Below are 12,329 nucleotides of genomic sequence, written 5' to 3'. Positions count from 1 at the left end.
AAATACCTATTACCATTGAAAAGTATGGCTTTAACAATAAACCTGTACAATTCACAAACAATATACAAACCCACCAATTGTAAAGTCTGACCCCCACAGCAAGTAATACTCCTCCCGTTTTCAAATGTGACCTCCACAATATCCAGACTCTTCCCGTTTTCAAGTGTGACCCTTCACAAAATACAGACTCCTCCCGTTTTTAAGTGTGACCTCCACTATATACAGACTCCCCCCGTTATGAAATGTTACCCTTACAATATACAGACTCTACCCGTTATAAAATGTGACCCTTACAATATATATATAGACTTTTCCCATTTTCAAGTGTGACCCCAACGATATAACTCCACCCGTTTTCAAATGTGACCCTCACAATATCCAACTATATAACTCACCCGTTTTCAAATGTGACCCTCACAATATCCAGACTCTTCCCGTGTTCAAGTGTGACCCTTCACAATATACAGACTCCATCCGTTTTCAAATGTGACCCTTACAATATACAGCCTCTTTCTATTTTTAAATGTGACTCTAACAATATACTGCCTGCCCATATCTTAAACAAGAGGCCCAAAGGGCCTTAACGGTCATCTGACTACCTTGGCAATAGTAAAATTAATCACATGTATATATAGTGTCACTTTGTAAGGACCTTCTCAGGATCATTTTCAATATCTTTTAACAAATTTTATTTCAAACAAGAGGCCCAAGGGCCTCAACATATAGAAAATTAATTAGATATAGTGTCGTGGTAGCCATCTTCGATTTAGGATCAACCAGAGATGTAAACAATACTTTGTCGGGACCATGTAGGATCATTTCATGCAAGTTTCAGCCAAATCGCATCCGTAGACTCGAGTAGAAGATGTTCAAAATGTGTTTTCGCAAGATGCTGGCTGTGGCGGCCATCTTGGATTTCGATCGTCCCGAACAAATAACACAACACTGTGTCGGGACCATGTCAGGATCATTTCATGCAAGTTTCAGCCAAATCGCACCCGTAGAACTCGAGAAGAAGTTCAAAATGTGTTTTCAAGATGGCGGCTGTGGCGGCAATCTTGGATTTCGGATCGACCCGAAAAATAACAACACTTTATCGGGACCATGTCAGGATCATTTCATGCAAGTTTCAGCCAAATCGCACCAGTAGGACTTGAGAAGAAGTTCAAAATGTGTTTTCAAGATGGCGACTGTGGCGGCCATCTTGGATTTCGGATCGACCCGAAAAATAACAACACTTTGTCGGGACCATGTAAGGATCAATTCATGCAAGTTTCAGCAAAAACACACCATAGTGGAGCAGATAAGTGCAGAAATATGGCCAAATTGTGCACATTATGATAAAAGCAAGAAACTTGGCACAAATGAAGGTCAGGCCAAAAGAAAACTTTTTGGCCTCTGGGCCATCGCGAATTAGCCTTATGACGTCATTGGCGGCCATTTTCCAAGATGGCGGCCAATTTTTTCAAAGACCTCATTTTAGATCATTAAAGCGAATAGTCGGGCAAGTGACTGTAAAATCGGTAAAAATGGTATTAATATATCCGGTATAATTTCTTATGAATTAGAAAAATAAAACTTTCCGTCAAAATCGCTGTACATGCGAAGAAAATAATAATATCTATGGGAATCCTAAAAGTCCTCCCGGACGGCTAAGAGTGCAGTTCAATCTTAACGCATGCGCAACACCCACCACTCTCCGTAGTAAACAAAACATGGCTACCGTAGTTTTGAACCAAAATGTTTCCACCAAAACAACCAACTGACTCACCTAAAATGCGAAAGGAAAGGCAATGGAGCAGTGACAATCCCAACAACTGACTCGGTAAACATTACGACGCATGGAGAGTGTTAATACAACTTGTTATAGTGAAGAGAACAGTTCAAACGAGCACGCGGCTCCGGACCGCTACTGTACGTACCTAGGCCTACTACGTACCCGGTACTCCCTGCTCAGCTGATTGTGAGTGAGTCTTCGTATTTTGATCATTATTGTAAATAGTCCCTAGCAGTATTTTTTCATAAATGAGTGGTCACATATGGTCACATGTTTCATACCTGTTCCCCAATCGCGTAAAAACGTAACCCTGGGGTAAATAGCGGTTCTTTAGTGGGGCCTCTTTAGGGGTAATGAAATGCCCTGTATGCTACCGGTCAATTCATATAGTTCTGATGTATTTATTTATAGATTTTTAATTTGTAAATTTTTGTTCTGTACATGTTCTGGTAGTGTTATACACATACATTGTATATAGGATTTACATTGTAGGTTAATTGGTAAAATTGTATTGTATATGTTCTGATATACACATATACATATGTACATGTAGGTTTTAGCTTGTTCTTTAGATATATTTGGAGGACACATACTGTCATGAATGTGATAGAGCGCCAAATACACAATACATACAATATTATTTCTGGTCATAATAATAAATAGTGTTTGTATATTTATTACAACTGTACCTGGTTCATGTGTATATGACAAACTTTACAGAGTTGAAATGTACTGCAGCCATGTATCATTTATAATTATTCTGAATTTTTGTTGGAACTATAGATAATGAATTTTGTATCTTTTTTTTTAAACAATATTTGATTCTATCAAATGCATCAGTGACACATTCACAACTTATAAAATGTTTTCTCTAAAATAAAAAAAAACCTGTAGAATGAACCTACATTTATTCATTTATATATATATGAAATTGATCATTTCAATTTTTGTCATATTCAACAGATATAAAAATTGCTGGTTCTTTTTTTCAGGCACCATGCATGCATAGTGACATGAATACAGAAAGTTCATCCCTTGGACCTGTATACAAGTGTATGTATACATATACATGTACATACAATTAGCATCATATGAAGACTGAAGAATGTTGATTTGAGTGCTCTTGAAAGTAAACTTTTCCAATATGGACCTAGAAGATCATGAACAGAACATTTAAACAGTATTAATTTATTAAATGTTCCTTTCAACTGTAATCATTAAATAAAATTATGATGCAATACTTTTTCATTGTTTAACTTTGTAGAAATATTTGTTTATATTAGTCCTCTAGATCCAGTGATTATAATTCTTGCATCCATATGCCTGCCCATTTGTTTGTCAGGGCTTGTGAGATAGCTTTTCAATTACTTTTAAAAATATAAGGATTTTTTTTTTACATATAGCAATATAGATAACATTGTCTTAGGATTTCTAAATTCTACTTTACAAGAAAGTAGACTCAACATATAAATAAAACCATAAAACTAGCAAGTTATCTGAAATGTTAAAAATCTTTTTGTCTGAACCAAATTTCACATTTGTCTATGTGTAACTTGTACATAGACCATTTATGTATTAATACTGTAGTAACAGTGATTACAAACACATAGACTAAAATGTAGTATGTAGTACTATGTACATCTGTCTTTGATTTGAGTTCTAAACAAAAAAAAGTGGTACCTATTGGGAAGTTGTGACTTGGGCGGAGGGTGAAATACAGAAGAAATAGCTACACATGGAAAAAAGAAAGATATACAGTACCATATGGATTCAAAGTTGCTCCAAAATCAATGAGACTAAATAACCAAAAAAAAGCCATGTAAACCCCAAATATGCAATGACCAGATCAATGATAAAGCACCCTTCCACTTCCAGTTATCTGTAGCTATTTCTTCTATATTTCAACCCCCCACTCAAGTTACAACTTCCCAACCTCATGATTCTTCTGTCTTTTTAGCCCCCCCACCCCCACCCCCCAACACACACATACCTGATTGATTGTCATGTTATTTCAGGTTCCTATTCAGGTATTATTCCTAAAAACCAAAAAGGGTATACACACTGTGTACTCTCAAAGGAGGGGAACCACTTCATTCAAAAATGGAATTTACAATTTCATCTTAATTTTGAAATTTTCAATTTAATTATTAATTACTGGACTATTAAAACAGTATAGAACCCCTCGGCTACAGACAAAGTACTGTGGTACACATTTCTCTTAATTAATTACTTTTCTTCAACTCAATCATCTTTTTCTCCAGAGCACAAAAAAGAACAGGTAACAACAGAAAAGGAAAGTAACATACATGTAGGCCTATATGTTTTCTGGAAATATATATGATGTGTTAATTCTCACAGCATAGGCCTACATGAATTTGAAGAATTAAATATTATCAATGTTTGAGAGAATTTCCTAGTTGTAATTCTATAGCAGCTACATGGAATGTACGTTTACATATATACATTGTACGATACATATACATCATAAAAGTTTCTTTTCTTCCAGCTGGACATTCATGTCATCTCTCTCCAGAACTCAAATATTGTTTACAAAAAAAAACCAACCAGAGACATAGATAATTTAATTAAATCTCTGCAAAAAAAATACACGAATAATTGAACACATATATTGTACTTGTAAAATATCTATGTATGAGCTAATTTATTTTCACATCTTTGACAGCTACATGCACGGACGTTCTATGGAACGTTTTCGTGTGGTTTTAAATGGGAAATTATGTTACGATTATTTGTATTTAACCTTCATGATTCGGTTGATGTAAAATACGACGAATGCTATGCTGCAATAATTGCCCCTTGCCGGGGCCCCATCTCTGCATCGGCCGAATATTTGTGTCGATTTCCATGTACAAGATGCTTTTATCGAAAAATGCTTACAAAGCATTGTCATTAATGTAAGAATACTTCATTTGCATCAAATGATCATCTCAAAACAACAATTTGCATACCGCATTAGTGGTTTATCACACGAAACGAAACCGACACGACTGAGAAACACATGTCCATGTTGACATTTCCACGCAGCCTCGTTTTCAAAGAGTTTGGAGAATTTATATTTAGAACTGTGCTAAATTTACACGGGGCTTCCCCAAAATTTCAATGGTCAAAACTGGACACCGTAAGCAGAACTTGACCATCATTATGGTATACAATGACTTTTGGAAGGCCAAAGAACGCATTTAGACTGGTTTCCTTTGCCCGACTATTCACTTTAATAAGCAATGTTTTTGATTTTTTCCCCTTTATTCATTCCTAAATGATGTAGGAATGAAAAATAAAACATTTGCGACATTAATTTTTTAAAAATTGATAGAAGTTAAAGAAATTCTATATTAATCTGACGTCATTGGGCGCCATTTTCCAATGATTAATCTGACGTCATTGGGCGCCATTTTCCAAGATGGCCGCAAAGTTTTTTCAAAAACCTCATTATAGATCAATGGCAAGCGATTTTTATTTTTTTTTTTCATTTCATACATCCCTAATTGAAATATGAATGAAAAATTAAATATTTGCAACACTTATAAAAAAAGTAATAGGATTTTTTTTTATCTATTTGACGTCAATAGGTGTCATTTTCCAAGATGGCCGCCAATTTTGTTTGTCAAAAACCTCATTATAGATCAATGGTAAGCATTTTTTCTGATATTTTCATTTTATTAATTCAAATTTCATGTTTAAACGAAAAATAAAACATTTGCGACACTATTTTTTTTTAAAATTAATAGATTTAAAGAAATTCTACATCAATCTGACGTCATTGGGCGCCATTTTCCAAGATGGCCGCCAAGTTTTTTTTTTCAAAAACCGCATTATAGATCAATGGCAAGCGATTTTTATTAATTTTTTTCATTTTATACATCCCTAGTTGAAATATGAATGAAAAATAAATATTTGCGACACTAATTAAAAAAGTAATAGGATTTAAAAAAAAATTACGACACTACTTTTTTAACATTTATATCATTTAAAGACATTTATATTAATTTGAGTTCAATAGGTGGCATTTTCCAAGATGGCCGTCAATTTTGTTTTTCAAAAACCTCATTATAGATCAATTATAAGCAATATTTCTGATTTTTTTTTCATTTTATTAATTCCAATTTCATGTATGAATGAAAAATAAAACATTTGCGACACTAATTTTTTAACATTTATATAATTTAAAGAAATTTTATATTAATTTGACGCCAATAGGTGTCATTTTCGAAGATGGCCGCCAAAACTTTTCAAAAACTTCATTATAGATCAATGGTTAGCAATTCTTCTGAAATTTTCATTTGATTAATTCCAATGTCATGTATAAATTGAAAATAAAACATTTACGACACTGATTTTTTGAAATTAGTATAATTTTAAGAAATTTTATATCAATTTGACGTCAATTGGTTCGTTTTCCAAGATGGCTGCCATTTTTTTTTTCAAAAACTTCATTTAAGCTCAGTAGTAAGCAATATTTTTGATATTTTTTTTACTTTATTCATTCCTTATTGATGTATCATTGAAAAATAAAATGTTTGCGATACTAATTAAAAAAAATAATAGAATTTAAATTTTGTTTTTAAAAGTTAGTCGTCATTGGGCGTCCTTTTCCAAGATGGCCGCTAATGACATTTCTGAAAACAATTGATGTTTGTAATATCAGCACATGTACTAGGGGATGCTATATGACGTCATTGCTGCCTTTTTCTAAGATGGCTGTCCAAAGTACTGACCGTTTTCTTTTTTTCTTTGAAGTATATCGAACTTATTTCTTTCTCAAATGATGTTTGAACCTTTAATAAGTTACACATTTCAAATAATTACTTTGACAAAAGTACTTCAGGGAAATTTAATATGAAGGCATTGACTGCTATTTTACAATATGCCGCTAAAATTGCCATATTAATGATTGATTTTTTGGCCGATTTGTTTTGTCAAATTATCGAGCATTTACCGTCTAAACAATTTGTCGCATTAAAGGGCAAATTGGCCGTATATTTTCTATTCAGTGTATTTCATGCATGCCAATAGGACTAAGTCAAAATAGCATACAAATCTTTGTAATCCTTTCACCAAACTGCAAATTGCATTTTGCAAAGAATAGTTCGCTCCCTCTTCACATCAACATAATATTACAATGTAGTATTTTTTTGTCTAGGCAATACAATAGAAGTCATGTGACTCTAATCACTCAAAAGGGTGGAGAAATAATTAACTCCAGAACAATTCAAGAAATGTTCTGGAACCCAAAGAAATCAAACTGTGATATATACTAATCGATCCGATTAAAATACAGATCCTTTATCATCACAACGTTTTGTAAGATGATTTGACTACATCCCATTAGGGGTCACCTCCCGGTGACCTTTGGAAATGGCCAATACATTGCTGCCGCCAGAATCTTGACTGGAGACGACATTGTTTGAAAAAGCTGTCATAATTATTTTTTCGTGTATGTACGAGTAGTCGTCTCGCCCAAAGAGCTTAACAAAGCTAACTGTCCGTTGTATGTATAATGGGACGAAATAGCGTTTTTAATCAATGCACAAGTTTCAGAAATGCATTTGATTTAAAGTACAGGTGGTATAAGGTCATTTGAACATGACCCCTTAAGGGATGTTGTCAATGGAGTTGTTAAAAGGATCTGTATTTTAATCAGATTGTATACACTAATGGAATGCAAACGCAATTTTTTTCTGTTACCTAAAACAAATTCTATAATAAGTTGACCTGAAGTATAATTATTTTCATTGATTTTTTCTTCCAATAGAGAGCAGTGACTATGTACATTCAATGTTTGTTTTAATCCTTTATTTATGATTCGATATTAGACCTAGAAATACATGCCAATAAATGTATATGATCTGTTTAAAGCACATACATGTACATGAATGTACACTATGAAACTCTCGTACAGTATTAGGTTGACAGTTTAAAGATAAAAACATACATTATTTTCAAAATAATCATAACCATCTATTTTTTATCATGCTAAGCTTTATACTAATGCTATCAAGGTTGGTTGATACAATCACATTCAAATGTAGTACCTAGTTATCTACGTAGAAATCACAAACAATTTTGGCATCAAATTAAGAGAATTAAAGGGTTCTGAATATATATTTTATAGTTTTCTTTGAAAATTAAATATAATTATCATAACATTTTAATTCTATATTTCAGCATTACATCTGAAATTATAGGCTGACAATTAGGTCAAGGTCATCCATATTAAGAATCCTGGTAGCCCATTATATCAGCATGTTACAGGCCGAATAACATTTCTCTATGCTTTCCAGAACTTGACAAGAAGTGGTTTAAAGATTTAAGGTTATGCCAAAGAATATGTGACCTTAAACAAAGGTCAAGGTCATTCATATTAACATATTAATTTGTAGTAGACCTTCATTTATTTCAGCATGCTGTAGACCCCCTATCAGATCTCTAGACATTCCAGAACTTGACAAGATGTCATTTGAAAGTTGTAGGTGTTTTGGACCCAGTGACATTGAATGAAGGTCAAAGTCATTTATGTTAACAAACTTAGTAGTCCTTTATATCATTATTATTGCTCTTCATGCAATAACAGGTATATTGGCGTTCCAGAACTTAACAAGGAGATTTTTAAGTATTTTTTTTTTCAAAAAAAATCCACTTTAGAACTTTGAAAACTATTTCCAATCGGAAGTTGCCCTTTTAAAGAATACCATTACATTAGTTGTTGCTTGCATCTTTTTATTCTAGATAACAGATCCAAAAAAGAAAGAAATTCATTAAGCCGTTAACGAAATATTGACAAATGTAAGTTAAAAACAGGAAGCGAGTTCAGAGCGGCTATATTGGAGTTTAGACCAAGATAAAATGGCTGCTAACACGCCTTCAACTCATGCCATACACAATGGTGACACGTTCATTTACATATAATTTACCATTTCAGAGATCGTTTAATGTTATACAACTTCAGGTGCAGAAGAATTAAAAAAACAATAGGTCTTTCACCCGAAGCCCTAACAATTGTTATTTTTTTGGTAACGACGATAGGAGTTTTTATATGGTCAATCTATAAAACGTGTTTGGGAAATTTCAAAAATTGAGGAAAACGGCCAAGAATTAATCTGTAACAGTAGAATGTGGCAGTCATGGTGTTTATTGACCTCATATTAACGTCTTTAAATTATATTTGTATTGATAAAAACATATTTAAAATTCTCTAAAATCAATCAAGGGGTTTAAATCAATGTTGGCGGCCATCTTGGAAAATAGCTTCCAATGACGTCATCAGATATTGTCGCTAAATACTACCTTTTAAATAATAAAATCAATGATTAATTTTATCATAAAAACATTGTTTGAGAAGGATCAACGGTGAAACGGAGAAAAAAAGAGTTACAATTACATTCTGAAATGGGCTATTTAAGTGCTTTTGGTGGCCATCTTGGAAAATGGCCGCCAGTGACGGCGTATTTGTGTCTGTAAATTCTTTTTATTTAGAAACAAAATGTTTATTAATTCATTTTCAACATTTTAGTATCATTTTAGTATCATTTACGGAGGAACAAATGTTTAAAAATGAGTAAATCGTCTTAAAAAAACCAAACTATTACGGGGTTTTAATCGATGTTGGCGGCCATCTTGGAATTGGCCGCCGTTGACGTCATCAAAAAATGTCGCTTAAAACTACATTTGAAAAATAATAGAGTCAAAAATTCATTCAGTTATTTAAACATTGGTGGAGAAGGTTTAAGGGCAAACAATTTAAGAAAAAAAGGTTACAATAAATCTGAAATGTGGTTTTACAATTAATCTGAAATGGTTTAATATGTGTTTTTGGCGGCCATCTTGAAAAATGGCCGCCAGTGACGGCGTATTAATGTCTGTAAATTCTTTTTATTTAGAAACTTAAGTGTTATTAATTCATTTTCAACATTTTTGTATCATTAACGAAGGAACAAGTATAAAAAATGAATAAATCCTCTAAAAATCAATCTATGACAGAGTTTTAATCAATGTTGGCAGCCATCTTGGAAAATGGCCGCCATTGACATCATCAGAAAATGTCGATAAATAATATCTTTAAAAAATAATAAAGTCAATAATTCATTCGATCATTTAAACATTGTTTGAGAAGGATTAAGGGCAAAAAAAAAATCATAAAAAAGACCTATAATTAATCTGAAATGGAGTTTTAAAGTGTTTTTGGCAGCCATATTGAAAAATGGCCGACAGTGACGTCATATGGCTAATTCGCGATGGCCCAGAGGCCAATTTTTTTTTTCTTTTGGCCTAAACTTCATTTGTGCCAAGTTTCATGCTTTTATCATAATGTGCACGAAACATGCCCTTATCTGTCCCACTACCAGTAGAACTTGAGAAGACGTTCAAAATGTGTTTTCAAGATGGCGGCTGTGGCGGCCATCTTGGATTTCGGATCGACCCGAAAAATAACAACACTTTGTCGGGACCATGTCAGGATCATTTCATGCAAGTTTCAGCTACATTGCACTGTAGAACTTGAGAAGAAGTTCAAAATGTGAAAAGTTAACGCACGGCGGACGACGACGGACGAAACATGACGACTATAGGTCATTCACTGACCCTTGGGGTCAGATGACCTAAAAAGTTGACCTCGACAATATCCAGACTCCATCCTTGTTCCTAAAAAGTTGACTCAAATCTTCATGTGAACTCCACAATTTACAGACTCCATCCGTTTTCAAATGTGACCTTTACAATATCCAGACTCCACTTGTTTTTAAATGTGACCTCCACAATATCCAGACTCCATCCGTATTCAAATGTTACCTCCACAATATACAGACTCCATCCGTTTTCAAATGTGACCTTTACAATATCAAGACTCCTTCCGTTTTCAAATGTGACCCTCACAATATACAGCCTCCTCCTATTTTCAAATGTGACCTCTGCAATATCAAGTCCCCCCCCCCCCCCCCCCCCCCCCCCCTTTCAAGTTTTGAGGAGATACGCGCAATCCTTTGTAAATTCATCTAATAGTTCATCATATTCAAATTCGAGAAGGGGAAGTTTTGTTTTTAATATTGTCTGAAGTAAAAGTTCTTCGGAAAGGTTAGACATTATTACATACGGCTGGATACCACAATAATCAATCACTTTCGTCATAAAAGTATCTCTGGTGTTTGCAGTATGTGATATGGTTTATCATATGTGGAGTGAACATATTTGAATTTCACGAAATCACTATTGTTCTCAATTCTCTCATGAAACGCCCGATCTTCATGTATAGCTATATAACTTCTTTTACAAAAAGCTTCCATCGGATCTTTGACGGAAATTTGCAGACTGGATATAACTCTGTATGAAGTCTAATAGATTGTACTTGGCTAAAATAGACACAATATCGGGGATGAACCCATTTGCTTTGCTTTTATTGTGTCTTTATACTTAAAAAGTCTACATACATGTATTAAGATGCTTTTCGGAACACTGGTGGGCGTGAATTCGATAATTACGTAAGAAGTACAATTTCCTGTTTTCGATTTCACTTTGGATTCTGTGTACTCAAACTATACTTTCACATGTCGGATCGCGTAGATGGTCTCAGATTTAGGATGGGCTTAATAGCATAGTGCTGATGTGTTTCAAGCTTCCTGATATCACATTTAGTTGAGTTATTCATGGGTATTTAGCACGCTGGTAAGTCAAAGACCCACTATAGACTAATATATTGAGAAACATATATTTATAGTCTATAGTGGGTCTTTGACTTACCAGCGTGCTAAATACCTACGAGTTATTCCATTCATTGTAGTTCGTATCCATATAGTATCTACGGAAGTACAACTTTCTTGTAGTGTGTATACAATCAGTTGCCGTGCGAGTGATGGAATGTAGCATGCTACGCCCTTTCTTGCAAGCGTTGGAGAGAATAATTCCTAAGTGTGTCTCTTTGTTCGCAATACAAATTGCAAATATGTTGTTGGTTGTCCACTCAGAATCTAGGCATGCACAACAGTATTTTAGTATGTTACAATTCGATGCATTATATTGGAATTGACATTTATTTTCATATCCTTGTGCAACACGAAGATTTATAAATGTCTCATACACAGGGACCTGGCACGAAAATGTTTAACCAATAGTATACATATATTATATTATAGTATCAAGGGTATGAAACTCGGCGGTCGAGCTAAAAACGGACCTATTTTTTTTAAACCGTGATTATTTTAATAAATGGGTTCTATAAAACATTGACGGATATCTTCCCTTAAAGAGAAATAATCTATCTTTCCATTGAGTGCTTGATGAACAAAATTGGCCAAGTATTGACGAAGTTATGGCTTGATGAATCGGGAAATTTACGAAAAATATGCTAGGTAGACATTTCCCTGTCCGGTCGAAATGTCGTCTCGGCTCTAATGGGTACCTCAAAAACCAAGCTAAAATCACAAAATCTACGCTTGTGGTGGTATACAGTATCCATAACTGTGTCCACAATCTCCTTTGGAGGTGTCATGACCCGTACTTTGTAGAAACTCCATTTAAACATCGTGTAGCTCACTTACTTTAA

At 34.0% G+C, this 12,329-nt stretch overlaps 1 long non-coding RNA gene across 1 annotated transcript; it reads left to right on the top strand.

The window, feature by feature from the left end:
- Positions 1-1,487: 1,487 nt before the first annotated feature.
- On the top strand, positions 1,488-3,015 carry LOC138326802 (uncharacterized). The gene is made up of 2 exons (XR_011208955.1): positions 1,488-1,963; positions 2,770-3,015. It is a non-coding gene; the product is annotated as an uncharacterized lncRNA (long non-coding RNA).
- Positions 3,016-12,329: the final 9,314 nt, after the last annotated feature.

The sequence above is a fragment of the Argopecten irradians genome, chromosome 7 (assembly GCF_041381155.1).
Source record: "Argopecten irradians isolate NY chromosome 7, Ai_NY, whole genome shotgun sequence".
In the NCBI taxonomy this organism is placed as follows: Eukaryota; Metazoa; Mollusca; class Bivalvia; order Pectinida; family Pectinidae; genus Argopecten; species Argopecten irradians.
The sequence above is the reverse complement of the archived record's forward strand: the minus strand, read 5'-3'. Positions and strand labels throughout refer to the sequence as shown.